The following is a 6,756-nucleotide window of genomic DNA, read 5'->3' as shown; positions in this document are numbered from 1 at the left end:
ACAAAATTATTTTAAAGTTCACCTTAAAAAATAAATACATGAAAATAATAAGTCAGTATTTGAAAAAAATAAAGGTAAAAAGAAATTAGCTTTATGAGTTTTAAAAACAGTTTATAGTGCTGCAAAAATTATCACTATGATTGAGGCACAAAAATTGACAAACATATCAATGAATTAGGATACTGATCCTAGAATTCCATGTAAGAATTGAATACCTTTTATTTTTTTTTTTATTTTTTAAAAAATATATTTTATTGATTTTTTACAGAGAGGAAGAGAGAGGAATAGAGAGTTGGAAACATCGATGAGAGAGAATCATTGATCAGCTGCCTCTTGCACACCCCCTACTGGGGATGTGCCCGCAACCAAGGTACATGCCCTTGACCGAAATCGAACCCGGGACCTTTCAGTCTGCAGACCGATGCTCTACCACTGAGCCAAACTGGTTTCGGCAAGAATTGAATACCTTTTATTTTTATTTATTATTATTATTATTATTATTATTTTAAATATATTTTATTGATTTTTTTTGCCCCCCTCTCTCCCTCTCACACACCCCCTCCCTTCCCAGAGTTTTATGTCCATTGGTTGTACTTATATGCATGTATAAAAGTCCTTCGGTTGATCTATTATCTCCCCCAGATCTTCCTCCCCTCCCCGCTGTAATTTGACAGTCTGCTTGTTGATATACTGTCTCTATATCTATCTTTTGGTTCATCAGTTTATAATGTTCTTTATTATCCATAAATGAGTGAGGTCATGTGGTATTTCTCTTTCATTGATTGGCTTATTTCACCCAGCATGATGTTCTCCAATTCCATCCAGGTTGCTGCAAATGATGAGAATTCCTTCTTTTTTATGGCAGCATAGTACTCCATTGTGTAGATGTACCATAGTTTTTGGATCCAATCATCTGCTGACGGGCACCTAGGCTGTTTCCATATTCTGGCTATTGTAGATTGTGCTGCTATGAACATAGGGGTGCAAATATTCTTTCTGATTGGTGTTTCTAGTTTCTTGGGATATATTCCTAGAAGTGGGATTACTGGGTCAAATGGGAGTTCCATTTTTTGAGGAAACTCCACACTGTTCTCCACAGTGGTTGCACCAGTCTGCATTCCCACCAGCAGTGCACGAGGGTTCCTTTTTCTTCGCAACCTCGCCAACACTTGTCGTTTGTTGATTTCTTGATGTTGGCCATTCTGACAGGTGTGAGATGGTACCGCATTGTTGTTTTGATTTGCATCTCTCGGACAATTAGTGACTTTGAGCATGTTTTCATGTGCCTTTTGGCCTTCCTTCTGTCTTCTTTTGAAAATGTTCTATTTAGGTCCATTGCCCATTTTTTAATTGGATTATTCATCTTCCTTTTATTTAGTTGTATAAGCTGTTTGTAGATGTTGGAGATTAAACTTTTATCAGTGGTATCATTTGCAAATATGTTCTCCCACACTGTGGGCTTTCTTGTTGTTTTGTTGATGGTTTCTTTTGCTGTAAAAAAGCTTTTTATTTTGATGTAGTCCCATTTGTTTATTTTCTCTTTAGCTTCCATTGCCCTAGGGGTAGTATTAGTGAAGAAGTTCTTTTGGCATATGTCTGAGATTTTGTTGCCTGTGGATGCTTCTAGTATTTTTATGGTTTCCCATCTGATGTTTGAGTCCTGTATCCATTTTGAGTTTATTTTTGTGTATGGTGTAAGTTGGTGATCTAGTTTCATTCTTTTGCATGTGTCTGTCCAATTTTCCCAACACCATTTATTGAAGAAACTGTCTTGACTCCATTGTATATTCGTGCCTCCTTTGTCAAATATTAATTGACCATAGTGATTTGGGTTGATATCTGGGTTCTCAATTCGATTCCATTGATCTATATGTCTGTTCTTATGCCAGTACCAGGCTGTTTTGAGAACAGTGGCTTTGTAATATACAATAGTTTGAAGTCTGGTATTGAGATCCCTCCTACTTTACTCTTCTTCCTCAGGATTGCTGTGGCTATTCGGGTTCTTTTATTGTTCCAAATGAACTTTTGGAGAGTTCTTTCTAGGTCAGTGAAATATGTCGTTGGTATTTTAATGGGGAGTGCATTGAACCTATAGATTGCTTTAGGAAGTATGGACATTTTGATGATGTTGATTCTACCAATCCATGAACATGGTATGTTCTTCTATCTCCTTACATCTTCCTCTATCTCTTTTTTCAGTGTCGTGTAGTTTTCCGCATATAGGTCCTTTACTTCCTTAGTTAAATTTATTCCTAGGTATCTTAATTTTTTTGGTGCAATGGTAAATGGAATTGCTTTTTTAGTCTCTGTTTCTGCAGTTTCACTGTTGGTGTATAGAAATGCCATGGATTTCTTGGCATTAATTTTGTATCCTGCTACATTGCCAAATTCATTTATTAAGTCAATTAGTTTTTTAATGGAGTCTTTTGGGTTTTTTATATACAATATCATGTCATCTGCAAATAAGAATAACTTTACTTCTTCTTTTCCAATTTGGATGCCTTTTATTTCCTCCTCTTGTCTAATTGCAATGGCTAGTACTTCCAGTACTATGTCAAACAGGAGTGGCGAGAGTGGGCATCCCTGTCTTGTTCCTGTTCTTAAGAGGGAAAGGTTTTAGTTTTTGCCCATTGAGTATAATGTTGGCTGTGGGTTTATCATATATAGCTTTTATTATGTTGAGGTATGATCCTTGTACTCCCACCTTGTTGAGAGTTTTTATCAGAAAAGGATTTTATCGAATGCTTTTTCTGCATCAATTGATATGACTATATGATTTTTATCTTTCAATTTGTTTATGTGATGTATCACGTTTATTGATTTGCGAATATTGTACCATCCTTGCATTCCTGGAATAAATCCTACTTGGTCATGGTGTATGATCTTTGTAATGTTCTTCTGGAGTCGATTTGCTAGAATTTTGTTGAGGATTTTGGCATCTATGTTCATGAGGGATATTGGCCTGTAATTCTCTTTCATTGAGTTGTCTTTATCTGGTTTTGGTATTAGGTGATGCTGGCTTCATAGAAGGAGTTTGGAAGTGTTCCTTCCTCTTGGATTTTTTGGAATAGTCTGAGGAGGAGAGTTTTTAGTTCTTCCTTGAATGTTTGGTAAAACTCTCCTGTGAAGCCATCTGGCCCTGGGCTTTTGTTTGCTGGAAGCTTTTTGATGACTGTTTCAATTTCTTCCCAAGTCACTGGTTTATTGAGATTTTTAGATTCTTCCTGATTGAGTTTTGAAAGTTTGTATTTTTCTAGGAATATGTCCATTTCCTCCAGGTTGTTCAGTTTGTTGGAGTAGAGTTGTTCATTGTATTTTGTAACAATCCGTTGTATTTCGGTGGGGTCTGTTGTTATTTCACCTCTTTCATTTCTGATTTTGTTTATTTGGGTCCTCTCTCTTTGTTTCTTGGTTAGCCTGGCTAGAGGTCCATCTATCTTGTTTATCCTTTCAAAGAACCAGCTCTTGGTTTTGTTGATCTTATGTATTGTTTCTTTGGTCTCTATGTCGCTTATCTGTGCTCTGATTTTTGTTATTTCCTTCTTCTGCTTACACTGGGCTTTTCTTGTTGCTCTTTTTCTAACTCTTTGAGTTGTAGAGTTAGATCATTTGTTACCCTTTTTCTAGTTTTTTTGCAATAGGCTTGTAAGGATATGAACTTCCCTCTCAAAACTGCTTTTGCTGTGTCCCATAGGTTTTGGATTGTTGTGTTTTCATTGTCATTTGTTTCCAGGATGTTTTTAATTTCTTCCTTGATTTCTCTGGTAACCCAGTCCTTGTTTAATAGCATGCTGTTTAGTCTCCATGTGTTTGATTTCTTTGGATTATTTTTATTGTAGTTAATTTTCAGTTTTATGCCATTATGGTCTGAGAAGATGCTTGATATGATTTCTATCTTCTTGAATTTGAAGAGACTTTGCGTATGTCCCAAAATGTGGTCTATCTTTGAGAATGTCCCATGTGCATTTGAGAAGAATGTATATTCTGTGGCTTTGGGGTGGAATGTTCTGAAGATGTCAATTAATTTCATCTGGTCTAGTGAGTCATTTAGGATTGATATTTCTTTGCTAATTTTTTGTTTAGATGATTTGTCAAAGAGTGACAGTGGGGTATTAAAATCTCCTACTATGATTGTATTGCTATTTATCTCTCCCTTAATGTCCTCCAGCAGTTTTTTTTATGTATTTGGGTGCTCCCGTATTGGGTGCATATACAATATGTTTACCAGGGTTATTTCTTCTTGTTGGATTGCTCCCTTTAGTATTATGAAGTGGCCTTCATTATCTCTTGTTATGTCCTTCACTCTGAGATCTAATTTGTCAGATATAAGTATTGCTACCCCAGCTTTCTTTTCATTTCCATTTGCCTGGAAAACCTTTTTCCATCCCTTCACCCTCAGTCTGTGTGCATCTCTTTTTCTGAGGTGGGTTTCTTGTAGACAACAGATGTATGGGTCTTGTTTTCTTATCCAATCTGTTACCCTATGTCTTTTGATTGGAGCATTTAAACCATTTACATTTAATGTTATTAATGATAGGTACTCATTTGACGCCATTTTTATTCTATACCCCTGTGTTCCTTCTTCGCTTCCTATTTCCTTATTTTTACAGTAGACCCTTTAGCATTTCTTGCATTGCTGGTTTGGTGGAGATAAATTCCTTTAGTCTTTTTTTGTCTGTGAAGCTCTTGATTTCCCCTTCAATTTTGATTGATAGCCTTACTGCGTACAGTATTCTTGGATTCAGACCCTTTCTTTGCATGACTTTGTATATTTCATTCCATTCCCTTCTGGCCTGATAAGTTTCTCTTGAGAAATCAGTTGTTAGTCTGATGGGGGTTCCTTTATATGTAACTTTCTGTCTCTCTCTGGCTGCTTTTAAGATTCTTACTTTGTCATTGGTGTTTGCCTATTTAATTATAATATGTCTTGGCGTCGGTCTTCTGGGATCCATTTTGCGAGCATCTTGGATTTGTGTGGGTTTTTTCTTCTCTATCTCAGGAAAGTTTTCTGTCATTATTTCTTGAAATACGTTTTCCATGTCTACCTCGGTTTTCTTTCCTTCCGGAACCCCTATTATTCAAATATTGTTTTGTTTTGCATTGTCCCAAAGCTCCCGTAGGCTCTCCTCCTGCTTTTTAATTTTTTTTTCTAGAAGCTGCTCTAATTGGGTATTTTTTTCCATCTTGTCTTCTAGCTCACTGATGCAATCCTCTGCTTCTTCTAGTCTGCTCTTGATGCTTTCTATTGAGTTATTCATAGTAGCGATGTCATTTTTCATTTCATCTTGAGTCATCTTCATTTCCTCTTGGTTTTTTTTCATTTCCTCTTGGGTCTTACTCATATTGTCAAATTTGTCTTTTATTCTTTTTAGCCATCTTAAGATCGTTACTCTGAATTCTTGCTCTGGTAGGTTGCTTGCCTCTAACTCGTTTACTTCCTTTTCTGGTGATGCCTGCTTTTCTTTCATTTGTGGGCTGTTTCTTTGTTTCCCCATGGTCTCTCTTCAGGATGTCTCTCTCCTGTGTTGATTTATCTCTCCTTTCCGTGGGTGATTGAAGAACTCCCTTGAATCCACGCATTTGCACCGATTGGGGTGTCTCAGCTGCTCGATGGTCTCCTCTACAGTGGGTTTCCCAGGCCTCAAGAATTGAATACCTTTTAAAGGAGGCATTCCAAATTGTTGGGGAAAATATTTTTGGTGATGTTAAAATCTTTGTTGAGGTATATAAATAATTTAAATACCTTATGTCACAAAATTAGGTAAATCCAAGGATAGGCATAAAGTGATAAGAGAACATGTAGAGTTGTCAAATCTCTGGGTGTGGGTATACTTTCTAAACTAAAAATCATCATAAACTAAAAATCAGTGAGTTACATAGCGCACGCACACACACACCCACCACCCAATCAACACACCAATTATACAGTAACTAACAACAAATCTTCACACACTGAGACACTTATTCCATAGAATTATGCTAATCAGAATTGATTAGTCAAATGATATGTGCACTTTAAAATGTAAAAGTACCCCCCCTTCTCTCTCTCTCTCTCTCTCTCTCTCTCTCTCTCTCTCTCTCTCTCTTTCTTTCTCTTTCTCTTTTCCTTCCCTTCTCTCTAAAAATCAATGAAAACATATATTTTTTAAAATTGCTGGGCATTTGACTGTGTTAGGATATGTGGGGGGAAATAGCAATGAATACATTGAAAACTAAGAAAATGGGAGGAAATCATCAAAAAAACAATAGTTGTAGAGTCATCTTAAAGATACCTCAAAAAGCCATCCAAAGATCCAAAAGATGGTCTTTGGAAAAGAACCATTTGAATACCTGCCCTCCTCTTGGTACTCAGAGCCAGTGTTAAATAGAGAAGCAATAACTTGCAAAAGAATAGCAACCTACTTACCAGTAGCACGTGCAAGCGTGCAAAGATAATCGGTCAAGGAGAATACACTAGTAGTCAACTTTCTGTGGGCAGTCACTTAAGCTAACATCTTTTCTGTCTCTTTCCTTTCCTTCCCAACTCCATGGGGTGGGGGTGGGGGTTGGAAGGAAAGAGTGCAAGACAGGGAGACACCCATCCCACACCCTGCTTCCCTTGAGCTGTAAGTTTAGCATGTGCTGAGGGGGAGAAGAGGCTGGAAGAAAATATGAGATTGAATTTTTTTTTTTTTTTTTTTTTTTTTTTTTTTTTTTTTTTTTAATGAACAGAAAGGGCACTTTTAACAACTGGAAATATTATGAAAATAGTATACC

The sequence above is a fragment of the Pipistrellus kuhlii genome, unplaced genomic scaffold (assembly GCF_014108245.1).
Source record: "Pipistrellus kuhlii isolate mPipKuh1 unplaced genomic scaffold, mPipKuh1.p scaffold_m20_p_1, whole genome shotgun sequence".
Classification (NCBI taxonomy): domain Eukaryota; kingdom Metazoa; phylum Chordata; class Mammalia; order Chiroptera; family Vespertilionidae; genus Pipistrellus; species Pipistrellus kuhlii.
This window is presented reverse-complemented; position numbering follows the sequence as displayed.